The sequence below is a fragment of the Neomonachus schauinslandi genome, chromosome Y (assembly GCF_002201575.2).
Source record: "Neomonachus schauinslandi chromosome Y, ASM220157v2, whole genome shotgun sequence".
Lineage (NCBI taxonomy): Eukaryota > Metazoa > Chordata > Mammalia > Carnivora > Phocidae > Neomonachus > Neomonachus schauinslandi.
Genome location: NC_058420.1, coordinates 929585 through 940923, shown reverse-complemented (window position 1 = coordinate 940923; position 11339 = coordinate 929585). Strand labels below are relative to the sequence as shown.

General features: G+C 39.5%; 1 pseudogene; it reads left to right on the top strand.

The window, feature by feature from the left end:
- Positions 1-334: 334 nt before the first annotated feature.
- Positions 335-10601, top strand: LOC123323608 (annotated as a pseudogene).
- The last annotated feature ends 738 nt before the right edge of the window (positions 10602-11339 follow it).

The following is an 11339-nucleotide window of genomic DNA, read 5'->3' as shown; positions in this document are numbered from 1 at the left end:
GGGGTTACTGAGATTTTAAGTACACTGTTCAGGGTAGGTCTCATTTAAAAAGTGACCTTTGACAAAAAATTGAACTGCATTTAAGAATACGGAATTAAGACTACATGGAGCTAACAGCTTTCTCAATAGACCAATATCATCAGTTGATTCAAACAAATAAATGGCCATGTTGTAAACCAAGCCCACTCCCAAAGCTGGTTGAGAGTCTGTTGACTTGAACTGCAAAATATGCATCACTCTCATTTTATTATGCTTCTAAATGTAAATGAGTTTGAGATTTATGCCACTGCATTTTAGCTCTATTTTTTTCTATTTTAGGAAAAGAGTGGAGTTCATGATGGGGCATGAGAATCACAGTTTCACCAGTGATTTCATTCTTTTAGGACGCTTTTCTTCTTCTCAATCAAGTCTAGCTTTCATCTCCTTTATATTCATCATTTTTATTATGACTATAACAGAAAACACAATCATGATCCTCCTTATCCTTAGGGACTCAAGACTCCATACTCCAATGTATTTCCTGCTCAGCCATCTGTCTTTCATGGACATCTTGCATATTTCCTACATTGTTCCCAAAATGGTCACTGACTTTCTGTCAGGCAGCAGAACTATTTCATTCGCAGGTTGTGGCTTCCAGATATTTCTATCCCTCACCCTCCTGGGTGGTGAGTGCCTTCTCCTGGCGGCAATGTCTTACGATCACTATGTAGCCACCTGTCACCCACTGCGCTATCCCATTCTTATGAATGACTATGTCCGCATTCTCATGGCTAGAGTGTCCTGGATTGTTGGGACCGTCAACTTCATAGTCCACACAGCTTATGCACTCCAGTTGCCCTTCTGTGGCCCAAGAGCCATTGATCACTTTTTCTGTGAAGTCCCTGCCATGTTGAAGTTGTCCTGTGTGGACACAACACTCTATGAATGAGGAGTTTATGTAAGTGGCTTAATTTTTCTCCTTGTCCCTTTCTCCCTAATCCTTGCTTCTTATGTCCAAATTCTCCTTACTGTTCTTCAAATGAAATCATCAGAAGCACAGAAAAAGTCATTTTCTACCTGTTCCTTCCACATGATTGTGGTCACAATGTACTATGGGCCATTTATTTTCACATACATGAGACCCAAATCATACCACACTCCGGGCCAGGACAAATATTTGGCAATATTCTATACCATCCTCACACCCACACTGAACCCTATCATCTACAGTTTTAGGAATAAAGATGTTCTGAAGGCAATGAAAAATATGCTCAAAGTAACTTTCTCCATTAAAGATAGTAATAAAAATGCTTGAAGCATGTGTTTTCTATATCAATATTCAATGCTTAGAGATTATCCATTAGTCATATCTTTAGAAAGAAAATCAAAGTTTCTATCCATCAAGAGTGGAAAGTGGATTTTTCCACACCTCCAATGAAAATAAAAAAAAGTTTTACAGGTATTTGTTTTATAAATACATACATCCAGAAATGTACTCTTCCCTCCCATGAAAAATTCTAAGAACTTATAAAAATTGACTTTTATAATACAATCACGTTATATGGGATCTATCCATATAACTTTTCTATTTCATGAAACAGTAAAATTATAATTCCAAGGTTACAAGCAGCTATCAAAAATTCATAAAAAATTATAGGCAAAATGGGTGCAGGTGTTCAAGAGGTAAAAATTCTAGTTATATGATACATAAGTTAAAAATAAGTAAGTCCTGTGATGTAATGTAGAGCATGGTGACTGTAGCTAACAATGGTCTGTTGTATATAAGAAAGTGGCTGAGAGTGTAGGTTTTAGTAGTTCTCATCATAACAAAATGAATTGTAGCTCTGTGTGGTGACAGATGATAACTAAACTTATTTTGATAATTATTTTATAATATATAGATATATCAAATTATTATGCAGTACACCTAAGAACAGTAGAATTATATCAATTATACCTCAATAAAACAGAAACATAAACCAATGTATTTTAGTATTTAATAAATCATATATTATTATGTATTTTAATATACTAATACATTATGTAACTTATTTGATATACTCAATGCATTAAATATTATTTAGTAAGAATAACATTTATTAAGAGTTATTGAAGAACTAGCATTCAGTTTCAGATTTAGAACTCATTAATATGAGTTCTAAATCATGAAAACACTTCCCTTTGAAATCCACCATCCCTTTTTTCTTGCACAATGATGTAAACAAATATTGCATGTAAGAACCTCCATACATTACTTGCATCCCTGTCCTAGTTCTCCTGGATCTTTTTTGTATTGTGAATGTCTGAGTGAGAGGGCTACACCTCTGTACAGAGAAAGTGATGTAGAGGGGCCAAAAACAATCCAGCAGGCACAAGCAACTTCTGTTTTTGCCCCCTTTCAAACTTAATTGAGAGGGAATTTGGGAAACAAAATGTCAGAACTACATTAAATCCCAAACCAGTACAACGACATGCATCACTGTGCCCTCACCTGCACGTTTCGAAGAAAAAAACAAAACTTTTCAGAACTCCACTTGAAATATCCATTGTTCATTGAATAGTTTGTTTTGAAACCTTTGTTACTGAAGTGAGAAATATATATGCATACACTTACATATATGCATTAGTTGTGGTACAATGAAAGTACTCATCCTTTCTAGAAGCAAACACAAAATATTTAATGTGTGTATTAAAATTGTGTCTTGTTTTAGGTACACATATAGGGTTACATTTTGTAACATTTTTAGCATTTTATCCTAAAAATTAGTGCAAAGAAGAAAAATATTTTTTAAGACTTTATTTTTTAAGACTTTATTTGTTATTAATTGCCTTATATAAGTAATTGCTCCCATGTTAGAGGCATAGATATTTACAATTGTTAGATCTTCTTCTTGGATAGACCCGTTAAGTAGGATATAGTATCCTTCCTCATCTCTTATAATCTTTGGTTTAAAATCTAATTGGTCTGATATAAGGATTGCCATACCAGCTTTCTTTTGGTGTCCATTAGCATTGGAAATGGCTTTCCACCCCCTCACTTTTGATCTGGGGGTGTCTTTGGGTCTAAAAAGAGTCTCTTGTAGACAGCATATCAATGGGTCTTGTTTTTTAATCCAATCTGATAGCCTATGTCTTTTGATTGGGGCATTTAGCCCATTTACATTCACGGTAACTACTGAAAGATAGGAATTTAGTGCCATTGTATTGCCTGTAAGGTGACTGTTACTGTATATTGTCTGTGTTCCTTTCTGGTCTATGTTGCTTTTAGGCTCTCTCTTTGCTTAGAGGATCCCTTTCAAGATTTCTTTAGGGCTGGTTTTGTGTTTGCAAATTCCTTTAGTTTTTCTTTGTCCTGGAAGCTTTTTATCTCTCCTATTTTCAATGACAGCCTAGCTGGATATAGTATTCGTGCCTGCATACTTTTCTCATTTAGTGCTCTGAATATATCATGCCAGTTCTTTCTGGCCTGCCGGGTCTCTGTGGATAGGTCTGTTGCCAATCTAATATTTCTACCATTGTAGGTTACAGACCTCTTGTCCCGAGCTGCCTTCAGGATTTTCTCTTTGTGTCTGAGACTCATAAGTTTTACTATTAGATGTCGGGGTGTTGACCTATTTTTATTGATTTTGAGAGGGGTTCTCTGTGCCTCCTGGATTTTGATGCCTGTTTCCTTCCCCAAATTAGGGAAGTTCTCTGCTGTAATTTGCTCCAATATACCTTCTGCCCCTTTTCCCTCTTTCTTCTTCTTCTGGGATCCCAATTATTCTAATATTGTTTCATCTTATGGTATCGCTTATCTCTCGAATTCTGCCCTCGTGATCCAGTAGTTGGTTATCTCTCTTTTTCTCAGCTTCTTTATTTTCCAACATTTGGTCTTCTATATCACTAATTTTTTCTTCTGCCTCATTTATCCTAGCAGTTAGAGCTCCATTTTTGATTGCACCTCATTAATAGCCTTTTTGATTTCGACTTGGTTAGATTTTAGTTCTTTTATTTCTCCAGAAAGGGTTTCTCTAATATCTCCCATGCTTTTTTCAAACCCAGCTAGTATGTTTAAAATCATGATTCTGAACTCTAGGTCCAACATTGTACTAATGTCCATTATGAGTAGGTGATTTTTTTCATCTTGTCATTTTGTGCAGAGCACAATAGATGAATGAGAGAACAAAATGCTAAGAGGGTAACAAGGACCCCAGAAACATATACACTAAACAAATCAGAAAAGACCTGAAACTGGGGGAAAAGAAAGGGAAAGAAAAAAGAAAAAAAAAAGAAAAAGATTAAAAAAAAAACCAGATATGATCAAATATGATCAGGCTGGTTCATAGATCAGTGCCACACACTAGATTTTGGGTGTATTTTGGTCTGTTAGAAGAAACTGCCTCCCAAAAGTTTAAAGAAAGAAAAACTCACATATGTACAAAAATAAGGTTAAATATGATGAAGCAATGGAATATGACTGGAAAGATGAAAATTATAAAAGAATTGATAAGAAGTTGTTTGAAAAAAGAAAGAAGAGGAATAAAAAAAAAAGAGGGCGAGAATGTGATCAGGCAGGAGACTAGAACAAAGCCATACACTAGAGATTTAGGGTATATTTTGGTCTGTTAGAAGCAACTGTATCCCAAAATCTTAGAGAGAACAACATATATATACCAAAAATAATGTTAAACTACTATGAAGGGATAGAATATGACTCTTAAATGAAAAATATTTTTTTTTTTAAAAAAAAGGGAATGATACGTTGTTGGTTGAAAACGGAAAAAGAAAAAAAAAATTTAAAAAGCAAAAGAAAAAAAAGAAAATTAAAAATATTCCATTTGAAAGGCCTAAGAATCATGGGGAAAAAGCCATGAAATCCATGTGCTGTATTCCCCTAGTGCTGGAGATCTGCCATTCTCATTGATTGGTAAACTTGGTCATGGCTGGCTGATTTTTTTTTAAGATTTTATTTATTTATTTGATGGAGAGAGATACAGTGAGAGAGGGAACACAAGCAGGCGGAGTGGGAGAGGGAGAAGCAGGCTTCCGGAGGAGCAGGGAACCTGATGCGGGACCCTGGGATCATGACCTGAGCCGAAGGCAGACGCCTAACGACTGAGCCACCCAGGCGCCCCTCGGCTGGCTATTCTTGCTGATCTTTTGGCGCAGGGTCCTGTTGCCAAGGTTCTCAAATGTCTTTTCCCGAGGAGTAATTACCCTGCCTTTGCTGGGGGCAGCACTAAGTAATCTGCTCGGGTTTGCTCTCAGGAGCTTTTGTTCCCTGCAAGCTTTCTGTACAGCTTTGGAGGCAGAGAGTGAAAATGGTGGCCTCCCAATCTCCGCCCCAGAGGAGCTGAGAACTCGGGGCCCCACTCCTCAGTGAGCCCCCAGAAAAAAGCAGTCAATCACTCCCATCTCCCCAGTCTCTGGCTGCACCCTGTGATCACTCAGCCTGTGATGGAGCGTTTCTATCTCTGGCACCCGACCCCGGGTGGAGTCTCCGAACCCAGCAGATTCCTGAGGTGGCTCCTGTGCTGCTCCTCCCGGGGGAGGAAGGGGAGTCTCCCCGGATCTGCCACTTGTTGGGTCCCTGCTGGAGGAGAAGTGGCCCAACTGTGCCCCAGATCACAGTTTATGGCAACCCTGAGCTGAGAGCTGACTCCTTGGCTCTGTCTCTGCAGCCAGCTTCCCCGCTCCGATACCTGGGAGCTCGGCCGCACTCAGGCACCCCCGGTCTTTCTGTGACTCCGAGGGTCTTGAGACCACACTGTCCCACAAGGGTTCCACCCCCCGCTTGGCCACTGGAGCAACGTCCCTCAGCGGAGCCGACTTCTCAAAGTTCCAATTTTGTGCTCGGCTGCTCTATCACTTGCCAGAAGCGGCCAACAGAAACCCCTCCCCCGCCGTCTATCCTCCCAAATATCACCTCGGATTCACTTCTCCACACGTCCTACCTTCCAGAAAGCAGTGGCTTTTCTGTTCAGAGAGATGCTGCTATTCTTCTCTTCGATATCCTGTTGAGTTCGTAGATGTTCAGAGTGGTTTGATCCCTATCTAGCTGATTTCCTAGGACCAGACAAAATTTTGATCTCCTACTCCTCCGCCATCTTGCTCCTCCGCTGCAATCTATCTTATTTAGTGAATGGTTTATTATGGGACTCAGTCTGTTTTCTTAAGTTATTTTCTTCATTGTTGATTTCAAGTGTTCTTGTATATTTAGAACACAATTGTTTTTCACATATATCCTTTGGAAAGAGATCCTTTTTTTCAAGATTTTCTGAGTCTGGAGCTTGCTGTTTATTTTTGAGTTTTTCCTTTCAGAGATCATAAGATTTTCATTTTAGTAAATTGCAGCTTATCGATTTTTTTTTTACAAATAACGTATGACTCGGGATTGGGGCCGGCCTGGCTTGTGAGCTTCGCTGTCGGAGGAGGGGCTGCAGTTACCTCCACGTCTGCCCCTGGTCCCTGGCCCCTGAGGCATGGTGTGTGGGGCGACATTGAAACAGCCCAGGGAGTTCGAGCCCGGGCTGTGGAGTCCTGCTTCCCCAAAGTGGCGGTGCTGTGCCCCTCTGCCCGGCCCCACTCCAGGTCAGGCCCCCCGGACACAGAGACGCCACTGCTTCTCCAGAGAAGACACCACAACTGACTCTGCAGCACCGCACCCTGCCCCACAACAATCCATGCCTTCCAACACTAGAACAAACTGTTCAGAACATAAAACAAGAATATAGTCCTTATCAGAGGTGGAGACATTTAGAAGCTGTTCTGAATCAGAGTGAAGCTTCTACTTCGGAAAGTCAGCCTCATTCCTCAGCACTCACAGCCCCTAGTTCTCCAGGTTCCTCCGGGATGAAGAAGGACCAGCCCTCTTTTCCCCTCCGACAAGTCAGAATGATACGTGAGCATCTCTTAAAAGACTATGAAGAGAAAATTCAGGAGGAGTATGAGCAAATCCTCAATACCAAACTAGCAGAACAATAGGAACCTCTTGTGAAATGCGCACATGATCAGATTATGTGACGATATGGGACAAGGCCAACAAGCTATGTGTCCTGAAGCTTTCTTGCAACTTGGCATCCTGCGAACATGGAAGCGTTTCTTCAGGTGCATTTCATACAAGTTGGAAGACCTTAAAACTTTCTGGTTGCCACAAGCATATCTTTTTTCTGCTCATCCAATAAACAGCTCTGCCGTACTGTGATAGATTTTCCAAACAAAAATACCTGGAGCAGCAGGTTAGCAAAATATGCCCTCAGTGGCACTCAACAAATGGGGTTTCCCCAAGCACGGTTCTGTAAGAAGTGTGTGTGACTGTGTGTGTATATGTTTGTGTGTGTGTGTGTGTGTATTTTAAATTATTATGTATATTGTGCAAATATTTTTTTTGATCTTGGGGATTCTGGCTGTGAATTTGATGCATGACAATTATACTTAAAAACATTTGCTTGGTCTACAGAAGATCATTAATGTTTTGTGACCATATAAGTTGTCACGGTGCATTGTTTTATGTTGTAGGTGTTATTGTTAAATACAGGGACTTTTTCCAGGCACAGAATATGAATCATAAATTAGGATGGACATTAGGGGTGATTATGAGGACGTAGCAAAAGTCTGTGGTCCTAGGTCTACAAATGGGTGGTGAGGAATTACGACAAACTGGAGACGGGCCGTTTGACACATGGACTCTGCCTAGCCGTGTTGAAAAATACTTTGATTCCAATTCTTCAAATACCCATGTGGAGTCTGTGCTCACCTCATTCACACAGAGAGCTCCTGGACACAGAACCGCTAAAAAGAAAAGGTCTCCCTGCAGCAGGAGCATGAGGGTTTGCTTGGGAGCACGACACAGGTGAGTGTGGGGCTGGGCCAGCCCCTGGTGGCACTGCTACTTGGGAGGAGCCCCTCTGCCTTTGTATCAGTTATTAAAAACAGAATTTGGACCCTTTGGTCAGGCTCCCCCAAATTCTTCTAAGAAGTGAGCATGTTCAACGGCTTGAGCTTTGTTTTGGCAACCCCCTGCCCAAAGTTGCTTAAGGACTGTTCTTCACCTTGTTTCCAAGGCTGTGCAACAGAAAGTAGCCTCTGTTTTGAGGAGGTGGAAGTTAAGTATACATTTATTTTTGACTGTGACTTGTTTAGGACCCCATCTTACAAAATACCTTGTTTCCTTTATTATTGTTTCTGGAAAGGAAAGTTCTATTAACATTGTCCTAGTTTGAATAGAGAACAGTTTTATTTATTTATTTACTTTTTAAAGATTTTATTTATTTATTGGAGAGAGAGAATGAGATAGAGCATGAGAGCGGGGAGGGTCAGAGGGAGAAGCAGATTCCCCGCTGAGCAGGGAGCCCGATGCAGGACTCGATCCCGGGATTCCAGGATCATGACCTGAGCCGAAGGCAGTCGCTTAACCAACTGAGCCACCCAGGCGCCTGAGAACAGTTTTATGAATTAGGGCTTATTCTAAAATTCTGAGTTTAATTCAAGTGTATGCCAGTACCTTCCAAAGTAAGGTAATATTCAGAGACAGTGTTCTTATCACATGGGTTAGAGAAATTCTGGAATATTCTTACTCAAAGATTCCTTATTAATGAATGTCTTTGACTTAAACCTACCCAAAAACTGCAACATTATTCTTTGTACATTTTAATATATAGTGTTAAAAAGCTTAGTTGCAAACAAATGAAATACTTAAGCTATTTGTTAAAATAATAGTAAGAATTTAGGCCTCAGGACCTATGGCTGTCATTAGTGAAGCGCATGATACTTGATCTCAGGGTTGTAAGTTTGAGCCCCATGTTTGGTGTAGAGATTTCTTTTAAAAAATCTTTAAAAAATAATTTATGTGTTCGTATTGTATCTAATGTTCATTTTCACACCCGACATCATCTAGCTTTCTCCGATGTTATCATCTACACACTTGGTAGTTTTGCATTTTACATTTAGGTCTACAATGCATTTTGAGTTAATTTTGGTGAAGGATATAAAGTGTTTTTCTAGATTTATTTATTTACATCAGGATGTGCAGTTGTTCAGGCATCATTTTGTTTCTTTTTTTTTTGGATGGGCCTAAATACCTCCGAGGAAGTGTAGACCAGTTATGGTTCCTACTGTGGTCTCAGGCCCTCCCCAGCCTTGCTGCAGGACAAGATTTGAGAAGGGAATTTTGTCCTTTGTGTCATCCTGGTGCCTATCCTTAATTTACTGATTCGTTCTGAGACCCACAGCACTGGTGTTTTAATCCTGTTTCTGTCACTAACCATGTGATTTTGGCCAAGCCACTTTATCTTTCTGGGCTTCAGTTTCTTTTTCTGTAAGAACAAAACAAAGATTGGACTAGGTCTCTAAAAGCCTCTCCCTGGGACTAGAGTGTCACATATTGACTCCAAGCCTTCCCGTAATAGGCTAAGACTTAGCTGGGGAGGGTTGTTGAGGATCGTATTTGAAAATAAAAATGCCTGATCTAGAAGACAAATACTTTGTCATCAGCTTGTCTTATATTTCACTTTTCATTGGGTAAAAACAAAACAAAACAAACAAACAAAGAAACTTGTCATTTCTAGTGAAATAGACATTTACATTCCTATTCAGAGAAAAAAAGAAAAAGGCTACCTCAACTAACAAATGTTTTTACAGTGTATATTCACTTAAAGCAGTACAGAGTGGATTAACATGTGGCTGTTGTATTTACATTATTAAAAGCTATGTATATATGTATCAGCTTGGACTTGTTTTTCAGTTTCTCCAGTACATTATCAAAAAAAGTTGAAGATCAAGAATTGGTTTAAATAAACTTTCTGCTAGCTTTCTTTATCATGAGGGAAAAGGAGAATCTTGTGTCTAGACTAGACTGAACCCGTCTTCTGTCCTACGATGCAAAGGATATTCTGCACCTCCTTCATAAGCACGGCTGGCTTCCCTCCCCAGTCACAGAAGAGTGTGCTTCCCCACTGGGTTTCCATCCAGTCATCAGATTCATGATTTCTGGCCTTTTATGCAGCTTAGGGAAGCCAGTTTGCCACTGATTGAAAGTTTATAATCTCTCTTTAGCGCAACCTGTTTAGAGTCATGGTGAGTTCCTGGTGTTCCTCTTCTTTCTTCTCAGCCCCAGAATCTGGCTTACCAGACAGCATTTAGAACCCAGTGCAGACGTGGGATGAAGAGGACCTTTGCATCTAGATGCATGGCTGTATGGCCCTGGACACAGATATCTAGTGGCAAGAGCATGCCAAGGCAAGGTATTGGATTCTGAAGTTGCCCTCAAAGGCTAGGGTCACCCAGTCTGGATGCACCCAAAGGAGCACCTGAACTAGCCCAATCCCAAAGTGTTTTTCTAGATTTATTTAATTAATTAATTTATTTACATCAGGATGTCCAGTTGTTCCAGTGTCATTCTGAAAAGACAATATTTGGTTCATTGTCTTGTCTTTGTTTCTTTGACAAAAATCAGTTAACTATATTCATGTGAATCCTTTTCTCGGCCTTTTTTTTTTTTGCCATTGATGTCTTCATTTATTCTCACACCAGACAGCCAGTCATGATTTATGCAGCTTTGTAGAAAATCTTGAATTTGAATATCTATAAATCTAAACAAATAGAACCAATATCTTCATGACATTAAGTTCTCCTATCCTTGAAAATGGAACATCTCATCGTTTATTCGGTTCTAATTGCATTCATCAGAATTCTGTACCATTTTCCATAGAGTCTGGTACATATTGTATTACATTTGTACCCAACAATTTTCTTTCTTTTTCTTTCTTCCTTTTTTTCTTTTTTCCCCCCTTAGTGCTAATGTAAATGATATTGTGTTTTTCCATATCATATTACACTTGTTCATTGATGGCATACAGCAGGGTTGCAGTTGGTATATTAAAATTTTGTCTTGCAAATTTGGTAAATTACCTATTATTTTCACGAGTGCTTTTGTCAACTCTTTTGGGTTTTCTATCCAATGAATAGCTCAAGTATGAACAACAGCATTTTTAACTTTTCCTTCTCGATTTATATACGTTTCTTTTCTGTTCCTTGTCTAATTGTATTTCTTACTACTTTCTGCACAATGCTGAAAAGGAGTAGTGAGAGGGAACACATCTGCCTTGCTCCTGATCTTAGTGGGAAGGCTTCTAGTTTCCTACCATTAAGTATAAATTTGGCAGGAAGTTTCTTGTAGGTATTTTTTTTTTCAAGTTGAACTGTTACCTCTATTGCCCCAGTTTACTGAGAGGTTTTTAAATTTTATTTAATTTAATGTTAATTATTTATTTGACAGGGAGAGACACAGCGAGAGAGGGAACATAAGCAGGGGGAGTGGGAGAGGGAGAAGCAGGCTTCCCGTGGAGCAGGGTGCCTGATGTGGAGGCACCCCGAGAGTT